Here is a 12,217-nt window from a genome sequence, read left to right as displayed (position 1 = left end):
CCCAGCAAAGCTATCACTCAGAATCGAAGGTCAGATAAAGAGCTTCACTAATAAAAAAAAGCTAAAGGAGTTCATCACCACCAAACCAGAATTATATGAATTGCTGAAGGGGGTTCTTTCAGAAGAGAAAGTAAATAAAGATAAAAATTATGAACAACAAATACGTAACTATCAACAAGTGAATCTAAAAACCAAGGAAATTAAAAAAAAAAATCTGATGAACAATATTAACTGTTGAATATAATAGAATCAGAGGTATGGAAGGGGAGTGAACTGATGATTCTTGGGGAAAAGGGGAGAGGGGAATGTGGGAAGAGACTGAACATAAACTGTGCACCTATGGATGAGGACAATGGGGAGTGGGGAAAGGGCAGAGGGTGGGGTGGGAAGGGGGGGAAAGGAACACTTGTAATAATATGAACAATAAAAATTTATTAAAAAAAAAAAAGAATAATATTTCTGAGGATTCCTAATATTCCTTTAAATTATTTTAATTTCAGGTATACTTTTGCTTAAATACATACAAACATGAAGGCAGATCTAAATTCCTCAAGTGTATGGTTGTCATATATGTACAAAATAAAATATTCTTGAAGCAAACTTATAGACCCAATTTGAGAAACATACTTCCTGTATTATTCTCTACATAGTTCATTTCATATAATTTTTAAATTATGTTTTTATTGATTTTAGAAAGAGAAGAGAGAGGGATAGAGAGATAGGAACATCCAGGAGAAACATCATTGATAGGCTGCCTCCTGCACATCCCTTACTGAAGATTTAGTTTGCAACTCAGGCATTTGCCCTGACCAGGAATCAAACCAGTGACCTCTTGGTTCCTGGGTTGATGTTCAACCACTGGGCCACACCAGATGGATCTACACAGTTCATTTAAAGTTAGCTATATCATGTCCTTTGAGAGTTCTTCATTATTGCCTAAAACTGATGCTTAATATTCTTATTTAATTACCATTATTCAGTAAACAATTAGCTCACCTACTATTTTCCAGTCACTTTCTTAGGTAGGAAAACAAAAAGGTGAAGAAAACTTGACCAATGGCTCAAAGTGAATTTTTCAAAAGGCTGTGTATTATCAGAACAACTGGAATGTAAGTTTCGGGAAGATGGGAAGCAGTTCTTATGCATCTTTATATTCCCCCAGGGGCCTGAGTGCTTTTATAAAGTAGTATTTAATCAATGTTCAATAATTGATTAGACCTGAATGTCTATATTTTAGTCGCTCAGTCAAATTTGGCAGGAAAGCCAGGAAAAACCATCCCTCTGTCTTTCTCTTTAGAATGAAAAGGAGAGTGTGCATGCTTGTGTGATGGCAATTACAGTGAAGGGAAGGATGCTTAGATATAGAATGGTGTGACAGCCACTGTGGCAAATATGAAGCCAAGCAAGTCATAAAACTGACCTCGTTGGGGGCAGCTCCTTACCAGTCAGTATAATAAATGGATAGCTATTATGGGTCAACAGTGATGGATGGAATTTGCTCAAAATAGCACAACACATTCAGCTCTTTGGGGACCATGAACATTTATCACTGATGATTAATCCTTTCATGAGTCCATTTTGAGGTTAACAGAGCTCTTTTCTTGCATTCTTTGTTCTCTGTATATCAGGCCTATAGTCCTGCTCACAGGATATGTTTACTTTATGGGGCTATGCTATCTGTAGAACTTTTGGATATTTATTTATTGATTGATTGATTGATATAGTATCTTTTTTATTTTTTAAATAGATTTTTATTGTTCAGAATATTACAGTTGTTTCTCTTTTTCCCCCTCTACCTGGTTTTCACCCCATCCTCTGCCCTTATCCCTCCCTCACTGTCCCCATCCATAGGTGTACAATTTTTGTCCAGTCTCTTCCTGCACCCTCCACACCCTCTTCCCCCCAAGAATTGTCAGTCCACTCCCTTTCTATGCCCCTGATTCTATTATATTCACCAGTTAATACTGTTCATTAGATTTTTTATTCACTTGATTTTTAGATTCACTTGTAGATAGATATGTTATTTGTTGTTCGTAATTTTTATCTTTAACTTTTCTTCTTCTTTCTCTTCTTACAGAATACCCTTCAGCATTTCATATAATACTGGTTTGGCAGTGATGAACTCCTTTAGCTTTTTCTTGTCTGTGAAGCTCTTTATCTGCCCTTCAATTCTGAATGATAGCTTTGCTGGACAGAGTAATCTTGGTTGTAGGTTCTTGCTATTCATCACTTTGAATATTTCTTGCCACTTCCATCTGGCCTACATAGTTTCTGTTGAGAAATCAACTGACATTCATATGGGTATGCCCTTGTAGGTAACTAATTGTTTTTCTCTTGCTGCTTTTAATATTCTCTCTTTGTCTTTTGCTCTTGGCGTTTTAATTATGATATGTCAGTGTGGTCCTCTTTGCATTCCTTTTGTTTGGTGTTCTGTGCACTTCCTGGACTTGTAAGTCTATTTCTTTTACCAGGTAGGGGAAGTTTTCTGTCATTATTCCTTCAAATAGGTTTTCAATATCTTGCTTTCTCTCTTTTTCTGGCACTCCCATAATTCAGATGTTAGTATGCTTGAAGTTGGCCCAGAGGCTTCTTACATTTTCTTCATATTTTTCGATTATTCTTCTTGTTTTTCCAGTTGGGTTTTTTGTTTTGTTTTGTTTTGTTTTGTGGGTTTTTTTGTTTTGTTTTGTTTTGTTTTGTTTTGTTTTTGCTTCTTTGTATTTCAAATCTTTGACTTGATTCTTTTTTTTTCTATTAGGCCTTTTATTTCATTATTTTTATTTTTACTATTAATCCTTGCCAGACAATATGTTTTTTTTCCATTGATTTTTAGGGAGAGTGGAAGAGAGAGGGAAAGACAGAGGGAAACATCGTGTGAGAGAAATATGTCCATTGGTTGCCTCCAGCATGAGCTCTGAGCAGGGCCGGGGAGGAGCCTGCAACTGAGGTACATGCCCTTGAACAGAGTAAAATCTGGGACCCTTTCGTCTGCAGGCCGATGCTCTATCTACTGAGCCAAACCAGCCAGTGCTGACTTGATTTTTCAGATCCTCTAGTCTGCTATTAGATCTCTGTATATTGTTCTTTATTTCAGTCAGTGTATGCTTAATTTCTAGTTGGTCCCTTTTCATATCCTCAAGGGTCTCACTAAATTTATAGGCCTTTTCTAGAAAATTCTTGAAAAACCTTATAACAGTGGTTTTGAATTCTATATCTAGTAGTTTGCTTTCTTCCATTTCTTTCATCTATGACCTGTTTCTTTTTCTCCCCATTTTGGTTGTTTCCCTATGTTAATAGATTGGCTTTGTGTGCTAGGTGTCCTATAGGGCCCAGTGGCTCAGCCTCCCCAATTACCTGAGTTGGACACTCTTTGTGGGCTGTGTGCACAGTCTTGTTGTAGTTAAGCCTTGATTATTATTGGTATCACTGGGAGGAATTGGCCTCCAGGCCAGCTGGCTGTGAGGATCAGTTGTGTCTATGATGGGAGAACTTCTGTGCTGGAGACACCGTAATGGGGCATGACTTACATCAGTGGGGCTTTAGTGCTCACTGAGTCTGCCCCCTGAGTGTGTCCCTCATGGATCTGAGGAGTTGTAATGTGGATGGTCCTACTCTGACTACTGGGTACACCAGCCCTTGGGTCTCCAAGGAGGTGCTAATTTAGCTTCTGCCTGAGGCCACGCAGCAGGAGCTACAGAGAGATCTGCAGATTCCTCTTCTTTGTTTGGGGTTTGGAGGTGCCCAGATGAGGCCCAGCTGTGAAGCAATGCAAGCTTCTATGGAGCCTTGGGCCTTATTTTGGAAGTTCTGAGGCTCTCTGACCCAGCTATAGTTTGTTAGGTAATTTTAGATTGCAAAGGGCAAGACCATTCATATGCAAAAACCTCTGCACACAGTTGAATTGGGGTTGTAAATTGGGTGGGGCGAGGTCTTAGGGAATCAGCAGGGTGGAGCAAACAGCAGTGGCTGACTTTTAGTCTTGCCCTAAGAGGCTCCCAGGTCTCAGTGTCCTGTGGTAATCACTGCAAGCAACTCTGAGAAAAAGCCGCTCTCGTGTTTCTACCCGATGCCAGACAGTCTAGTTTACCCTCGTATGAGTCTGGGTCCCTGCAGTCTTGCCTGGAACTGGAGTTGAGAGCAGTCAGGAACTTGTGTCTCCCTTCCAAATGAAAAAGACAACCTCATCCTCAGTTGCCAACCCTTTCCTCACACACCTCTGTACCTCTGCACTTTACTTCCGCATCTCCTCTGAGTCTCAGTGTGCTTTTCTCTTTCCTTCTAGTTGTAGAATTTCTACTCAGCTAGCCTTCCTGTGATTCTGGATGATGTCCATTTTCTCTTTTAGTTGTAGTTTTGAAGTGGTTGTAAAAGGCAGCAAGTTCAGGTGTTTCTCTGAACTCCTGGATATTTAAACATGGACCTGTATGGCATCATTGCTTTTATGCATCCTGAATTTGACTGTAGACTGAAACTTTAATAATACTGAGAAAATACAATGTCAAAAATTCAAATAGCAGCTTTCCCAATAGGGGGGTGTTCCTGAAATAGAATAATTTACAGTGAAATAATTACTTGGAAAAATAGTATTTGAGGCAGAAATACCTGAAAGAACTACAGGCTTATGTGGTTTTTGGATAAGTCCTAATTCTTTGGATGCATTATCAACATTATTATTGAAGTTGTCATTGAAACTGCAGACTCCTTTTACAGAATTGTCTAAAGAACATAAATTACAGACATTAGCATCTTGGTGGGACTCCAAGAACTATAACAGTACAATCACTGCCTTGAGGAAACACAAGTGATACCCTAATGCAAACTTAGATTATAATAAAATGCAGTATTTACAATAAGAATTCAGACAAGAGAAGCAACTCTCAACTTACATGGGGAGTCCTTTGTTGTTTGGTCTTTCTATTAGAGGGGATGGGGTTGGCAGAGAAAAGTACATGGAGATGACAGGTCAAGGTGGGAAGACAACTGGAACTGAAGTCTAGAAGTGAACAAAAACAAGACCTTCTCACTCGCTGGTGTGGCTCAATGATTGAACATCGACCCATGAACCAGGAGATCATGAGCTGGATTCCCGGTCAGGGCACATGTAGATTGTGGACTCAATCACCAGTGTGAGGTGTGCAGGAGGTAGACAATTAATGATTATCTCTCATCACCAATATTTCTATCTCTCTCTCTCCCTCCCCTTTTCTCTCTGAAATCAATAAAAGATATATATTTTTTTAAAATGAAAAAGACCTCTCTACTGCCATTCAGGATTAGAAATTTACACTGGGAATCTGAAAAATAAATTTGAAAATAAAGTAACAGTTCATGAACAGACATGAACTTCCTATTAAGACAGTGGAAGAGGAAGACAGATTTTAAGCAGGTGAGTTAAATAAGGAAGAAAGCTCAAGATTCTTTATTTGACAATCGAGACACTTTGGAGAAAATTTCTACAAAAGGTAAACTTTTCATAATCTCCCAAGGGTCCTGCCTGATAATTGTATAGATTCTCCTTCCTTTTCCACACTTTCTCCTGTCTACTAAAAATAATAGCTACTTTTTATTAAAGATCTTTTTTCTGCAAGGAGTTTTACAGGCATGCTCTCACAAAACAACCACCAGCCTGGTAAGAAACCTCACTGTTTTACTGTTGAAGAACTCACAGCTGTCAAATAGGGAAACCAGATTTGCCCACTGCTCTGTTTAATTCCAACATTATTATTCTGATTGGAGGAGACAAGATGGCAACCGAACAGATGGACTTGTTCTGACCCTGGTCCCAGAACAGATAAAAGCAGCGTCTGAGTCACTCAGGGAATATTGATTGGCAGCTAAGGGGCAGCGGAACTCTAAAGGAAGGTAAGGAAGGGTCCACTGGACAGGATTTCCTGACCAAGCAGCCAGCACTCCGGCGGCGGAGACCTCTCCCGGAGCTACAGGCTCAGAGGGAGGGCTGCGCCATCTTACCAGGAAAGGAGGATCTTCTCTGAGGCCTGGAAAACCCACAGCAGAGACCATCGAGCATCTGTGACACCCCAATCGGTGCAAATATGTGGATTCAAAGGAGTTCTTCAACCACCCACGGAAAGGAGAAGGAACACCACATAACCAGACATCCTGAAAAGAGAGACCATGGGGAGACAAAGAAATAGCCCGCACATGAAAGAAAAGCAGGCATCACCAGAAAAGGAAGTAAACGAGTTAGAGGCAAGCAACCTACCAAAGCAAGAATTCAGAGTAATAATCATAGGATGGCTAAAAAGAATGGAAGAGAAATTTGATTATATGAATAAGAAACAAGAGAAAATGAAGAACCAAGAGGAATTGAAGAACCAAGAGGAAATGAAGATGAACCAAGAAGAAATGAAAAATGACATCGCTACTATGAAGAACTCAATAGAAAGCATTAAAATAGACTAGAAGAAGCAGAGGACCGCATCAGTGAGCTAGAAGATAAGATGGAAAAAAATACCCAATTAGAGCAGCTTCTGGAAAAAAAAAAATTTAAAAAGCAGAAGGAGAGTCTAAGGGAACTTTGGGACAATACAAAACAAAACAATATTAGAATAATAGGGGTTCCAGAAGGAAAGGAAACTGAGGAAGACATGGAAAAAGTATTTCAAGAAATAATGACAGAAAACTTTCCTAAGATAGAGAAGAAAAACCCACACAAATCCAAGATGCTCGCAGAATCCCAAGCAAAATGAATCCTAGAAGACTGACGCCAAGGCACATTATAATTAAATTGGCAAACACCAACGACAAAGTAAGAGAAAGACAGAAAGTTACATATAAAGGAACCCCCATCAGACTAGCAACTGATTTCTCAACAGAAACTCATCAAGCCAGAAAGGAATGGGATGAAATATACAAAGTCATGCAAAGCAAGGGTCTGAATCCAAGAATACTGTACCCGGCAAGGCTATCAATCAAAATTAAAGATGTAATCAGGAGCTTCACAAACAAAAAAAAGACTAAAGGAATTTATCTCCACCAAACCAGGATTGCAAGAAATGCTAAAGGGTCTACTGTAAAAATAAAGAAATGGGAAGCGAAGAAGGAACACAGGGGTATAGAATAAAAATGGTATCAAATGAGTACCAACATTATTATCCTTTTCAGTATGCCTTTAAAATTCAGAGAGGTCAAAACCGGTTTGGCTCAGTGGATAGAGTGTCAGCCTGCGGACTGAAAGATCCCGGATTTGATTCCAGTCAAGGGCATGTACCTTGGTTGTGGGCACATCCCCAGTAGGAGGTGTGCAGGAGGCAGCTGATCGATGTTTCTAACTCTCTATCTCTCTCCTTTCCTCTCTGTAAAAAATCAATAAAACATATTAAAATAATAATAATAATAATAATAATAATAATAATAATAAAATTAAATTCAGAAAGACCAGCCTGGCTGGCATGTCTCAATGGTTGAGCACCAACCTATGAACCAGGAGGTCAAGGTTCAAATCCCAGTCAGGGCATATGCCCGGGTTGCAGGTTGCAGGTTGCAGGATCAATCCCCAGTAGGGGGCATGCAGGAGGTACCTGATCAATGATTCTCTCTCATCATTGATGTTCTCTCTCTCTCTCTCTCTCTCTCTCTCTCTCTCTCTCTCTCTCTCTCTCTCCCTCCCTCCCTCCCTCCCTCCCTTTCTTCCTTTCTAAAATCAATAAAAAATAAAGTAAAATTCAGAGAGGCTAAGGACAGGCATAGATCCTAATCTTCAATAGTGCCAATGGGAAAAGTCCTTGAGATGTCCCAGTAACACATTTATTTATATGCAATCAGTAGTCATCTCTACATTTCATGACCTTAAATACCATTGTCTAAGACAATATTTAAAAATAGGTATATCCCTAGCCAGTTTGGCTCTGTGGATAGATCATCGCCCTGCAGACCCAAGGATCCCGGGTTCGATTCCAGTCAAGAGCACCATACCTTGGTTTCAGGCTCCTTCCTGGCCTGAGCCTTGATTGGGGCATGTGTATGAGGCAACCAATCAATGTGTTTTTATCACATGGATATTGCTCTCTGACTTTCCCTTTCCCATTCTCTCTAAAAATAAAATGGAAAAATATCCTCAGGTGAAGATTTAAATAAAAAAATAAAATAAAAATAGATATAAGCCCTAAATCCCATCATTTAGAATTTCAAAAAGTACATCTTGCTAACAAGAAAGTGTCTGTAGTCTTTTAGGAAAGCCTATTTTTTTTAATCTAAATAACTTTCAAGTAACGTTATATAGCTTATAATTTTGGCCACATAGCCACTAATTTGTCTTTGTATAAGAGATGATAAATAGCAGAAGGTAAGGAGTGTTTTCATCAAATTGTATACTCTCCTGGATTACTGCAAGCTCAGTATGAATTAGTATTACAACTCTGAGACCACACTATTAATTCCTGACTCTTTTAAAGCCAGACCTCAGGACACTTTGCCCTAAGTCTATTTTGCTCTGAGAGCCCAGCTAAGCACTCTCTTGGGGAGGCTTTCAAGTGCTATTTGATCTTTCAGTTCTAGTCTCCCCACCAATGGAGGGCTCCCTATAAAACACCAATGACTGGGCAACTGTGCTGTCAGCCATCAATAGCCTGAGTTCAGGGTAGCCTCACTTTAATTCTACAAAATATACTGCAGGTCACAAATACTCATATTCTCACGCTTATAGAGTTTGTAGTGTAAGTAATAAAAGTGACAAGTTCTGCCGGGACCGGTTTGGCTCAATGGATAGAGCGTCGGCTTGGGGACTGAAGGGTCCCGGGTTCGATTCCGGTCAAGGGCATGTACCTTGGTTGTGGGTATATCCCCAGTGCAAGAGGCAGGTGATCGATGACTCTCTCTCATCGATGTTTCTAACTCTCTATCTCTCTCCCTTTCTCTCTGTATAAAAATCAATAAAATATATTTAAAACAAAACAAAAAACAAAACAAAAAGAAAAAGTGACAAGCTCTGCTGGCATGGCTCAGTGGTTGAGCATCGACCTATGAACCAGGTCAAGGTTCCACTTCGGGTCAGGGCACATGCCCAGGTTTGGAGCTCAATCCCTAGTAAGGGGCATGCTGGAGGTAGCTAATTGATGTACTTTCACATGGATGTTTCTCTTTCTCTCCCTTGCTCTCTCTAAAAATCAGTAAAAAAAAAAAAAAAAAAAAAAAAAGTAAAGAGTTGTCGGGAAGGGGCAAAATAATCAGATGATGTCAAAGTATCATCCTACGAAGTAATTACAAATTTCAAAGTGAAAACTGCATCTCAGACCTTGAAGAAATAAAGTGTTTATCACTGTAATTAAGTCATGACATCTACACTAATAAAAGGGAAACATGCATGCCGAAGCCGGTTTGGCTCAGTGGATAGAGTGTCGGCCTGTGGACTGAAGGGTCCCGGGTTCCATTCCAGTCAAGGGCATGTACCTTGGTTGCAGGCACATCCCCAGTGGGGGATGTGCAGTAGGCAGCTGATCGATGTTTCTCTCTATCCCTCTCCCTTACTCTCTATGAAAAATCAATAAAATATTTTTTAAAAAGAGAAACATGCAAATTAACCATCACTTCGCTACACCCACCAGCCAATTAGATGGGAATATACAAATTAGGATAAAGATGGTGGCTGCCCCGCTGCTCCAGGTGTAAAGTGACTGGGCAGGGAAGGGGGGCAAAGAGATCTATAGGAGCGGCACTATGGGCACAAATAAGACGAAGACTCTGCAGTGAACATGAAGACAGCAGACTCTGGCCAGTCAGCAGCAAATGTGGCAGATTCCAGTCGGAGCAAAGGCCTGGGTTCCAGGTGACAGAGGAAAACCAGTGCTGGAAGCCAAGGGAAGGAAGGCCTATTGCATGAATCTCTTCATGCAATGGGCCTCTAGTTTTTATTATAATGAGACCATCTGAATTATGTACCTTCTCATGCAATGAAATATGAAATCCTCAATCTCATGTATGAAGTATTTTTCTAAAAATGTTTTTATCTAAATCTAATCAAGTTTTTAGTCTTATTTTTGAGTTTACAGGAAATAAAGAGAATTAGTCAAAGCACACCACAGGAAACAATCTAGAGTGTAGTATAATGAACAAGAAAAGTGACCTTTCAAATACAGTATTATAAAAAAAAAAGCTCTATGAAAAATAAAAGATCTTTGATTAAAACAAATTGGAGAAATATTACAATCAAATGTCTGAAACTAAGAATCCTGGATTTTTGAAAGTATAAAACATGTTTTGGGGACAATAAGTCATATTTGAATGTGAGTTAGATATTAGATGCTATTATATTATTTATTTCTTAGGTTTGACAATGACATTGATTATGTAGACAGAGGTTCCCAAACTTGTTTGTGCCATAGACCCCTTGCCATGTTTTTCGGTTTTGGGTAGACCCCCTACTTACCTGATATTGATTTTTTTGTAAATTTCTAACTGTAGTGAAGTTTAGTGTTAAAATTTAATAAAAAATGATATACCTACTTTTCTCCGGCATTCTCAAACAAAATAACACTGATTCACTATAATTTGTATGATAAACTACCAGTTTATATATTTTTAAATATTTTCTCAGCACTTTCCTATTCAAGATTCAGGAAACGAATGAACGTATTTTTCTCACATTCATATTTATAGAGTGACGAATTGAACAAGTCGGTGCAAGTTCGCGAAGCTTTGAGACAAAAATTGGCAAGAATGTTTACTGCACGTATGCTTGTAACAAGATGATACTGGTATATCATTATGTGCAGGCTTTTATCCTACAACTTACACAATTTTATAAACATATATAATAAATTTTTTACTTCATAGGTACTTTTATAAATAATTTATATGTTTTTATATTATAAGATAATATGATGTAAGTAAATAGGTACTATCAGTGTATGTTGAGATCGACTATCGTGGACCCCCATTTTCATTTCATGGACCCCAAATTTTTTTTCACTGACGTAGACCCCTTGCAGGTTGTCATAGACCCCTGGGGGTCGATATAGACCACTTTGGGAATCACTGATGTAGACTATCCTTATTCTTAGAGGCTGCATGCTAAAGCACTTAGGGGCAAAGAATACTCTACATAGTAGGATAACCAATAAAAAACAAATGAAAAAGATTTCTCAACGTGGGAAAAATGATAATCATAAATTGTTGCTATTCTTTCCATTTTTCTATGGTGCAAAATTTTTTGCTTGTTTATTTTGTTAATTCTCACTCAAATATATTTTCCCATGGATTTTTAGAGAGTAGAAGAGATAGAGAAATATATTGATGTGAGAGACACATTGATTTATTGCTTCCTGCACATCCCAGATCAGGGGTTGGGTATGGAGCCTGCAACTGAGGTATGTTCCCTTGACCAAATTCAAACCTGGAACCCTTCAGTCTATTGTCCAATGCTCTATTCACTGAACAAAACTGACTAGGGTCAAAATTTTTTTAATAAAATGATAAAGTAGCAATATAAAAAAATAGAAGGGCATTTCTACATCAAAATTAATGTTTACCATACTTCTTATGAACTAAGGGATAATTTCTTTCAGAAATGCTTTGCTGTTCTTCAGTATTTTAATATGTTTTTAATGATACTTTTGATGCTATTTGAAATGAAATCATTTTAATTTTTTCAGATTGTTGCAACTTTGTTGATTTATATATTTTTCAAATTTGCTGTATTTGTTAATTAGTTCCAAAAGTTTTTTAAATAATTACTATAGTGTCATCTATAATTTTCTATAGATAATGTCATCTGTGTATAGACAGTTTTATTTCTGCAGTTCCTATTTAGATTACCCTTTTCTTGCCTAACTTCTCTGGCAAGAACTTCCAGTACCATCTTGAATTGAAGTGGTAAAAATGGGCATCCTGCCCTAGCTGGTTTGTCTCAATGGATAAAGTGTCAGCCTGGGACCAAAGGATTCTAGGGTTTGATTCAGATCAAGGACACATGCCGGGGTTGTGGGATCAATCCCCAGTAGGGGGTGTGTAGAGGGCCAGCGATCAATAGTTCTTTCATTATTTATGTTTCTCTCTCTCTCTCCCTCTCTGAAAAAAAAAAAAAAAAAAAAAAAAAAGTGGGGGCATCCTTGCCTTGTCCCTGACTTTAGGGGAAAAATTTCAACCTTTCACCACTTAGTATATTAATTGCGGACTTTTCACATGTAATCTGGTTATCACCTTGAAGTTGTTACATTCTAGTCTTTTTTTTTTTTTTTTTTTAATTCTCACCAGAGGATAT

The sequence above is a fragment of the Pipistrellus hanaki genome (assembly GCF_964339955.1).
Source record: "Pipistrellus hanaki genome assembly, chromosome: 2".
Lineage (NCBI taxonomy): Eukaryota > Metazoa > Chordata > Mammalia > Chiroptera > Vespertilionidae > Pipistrellus > Pipistrellus hanaki.
Note: the sequence above shows the minus strand (reverse complement) of the source record.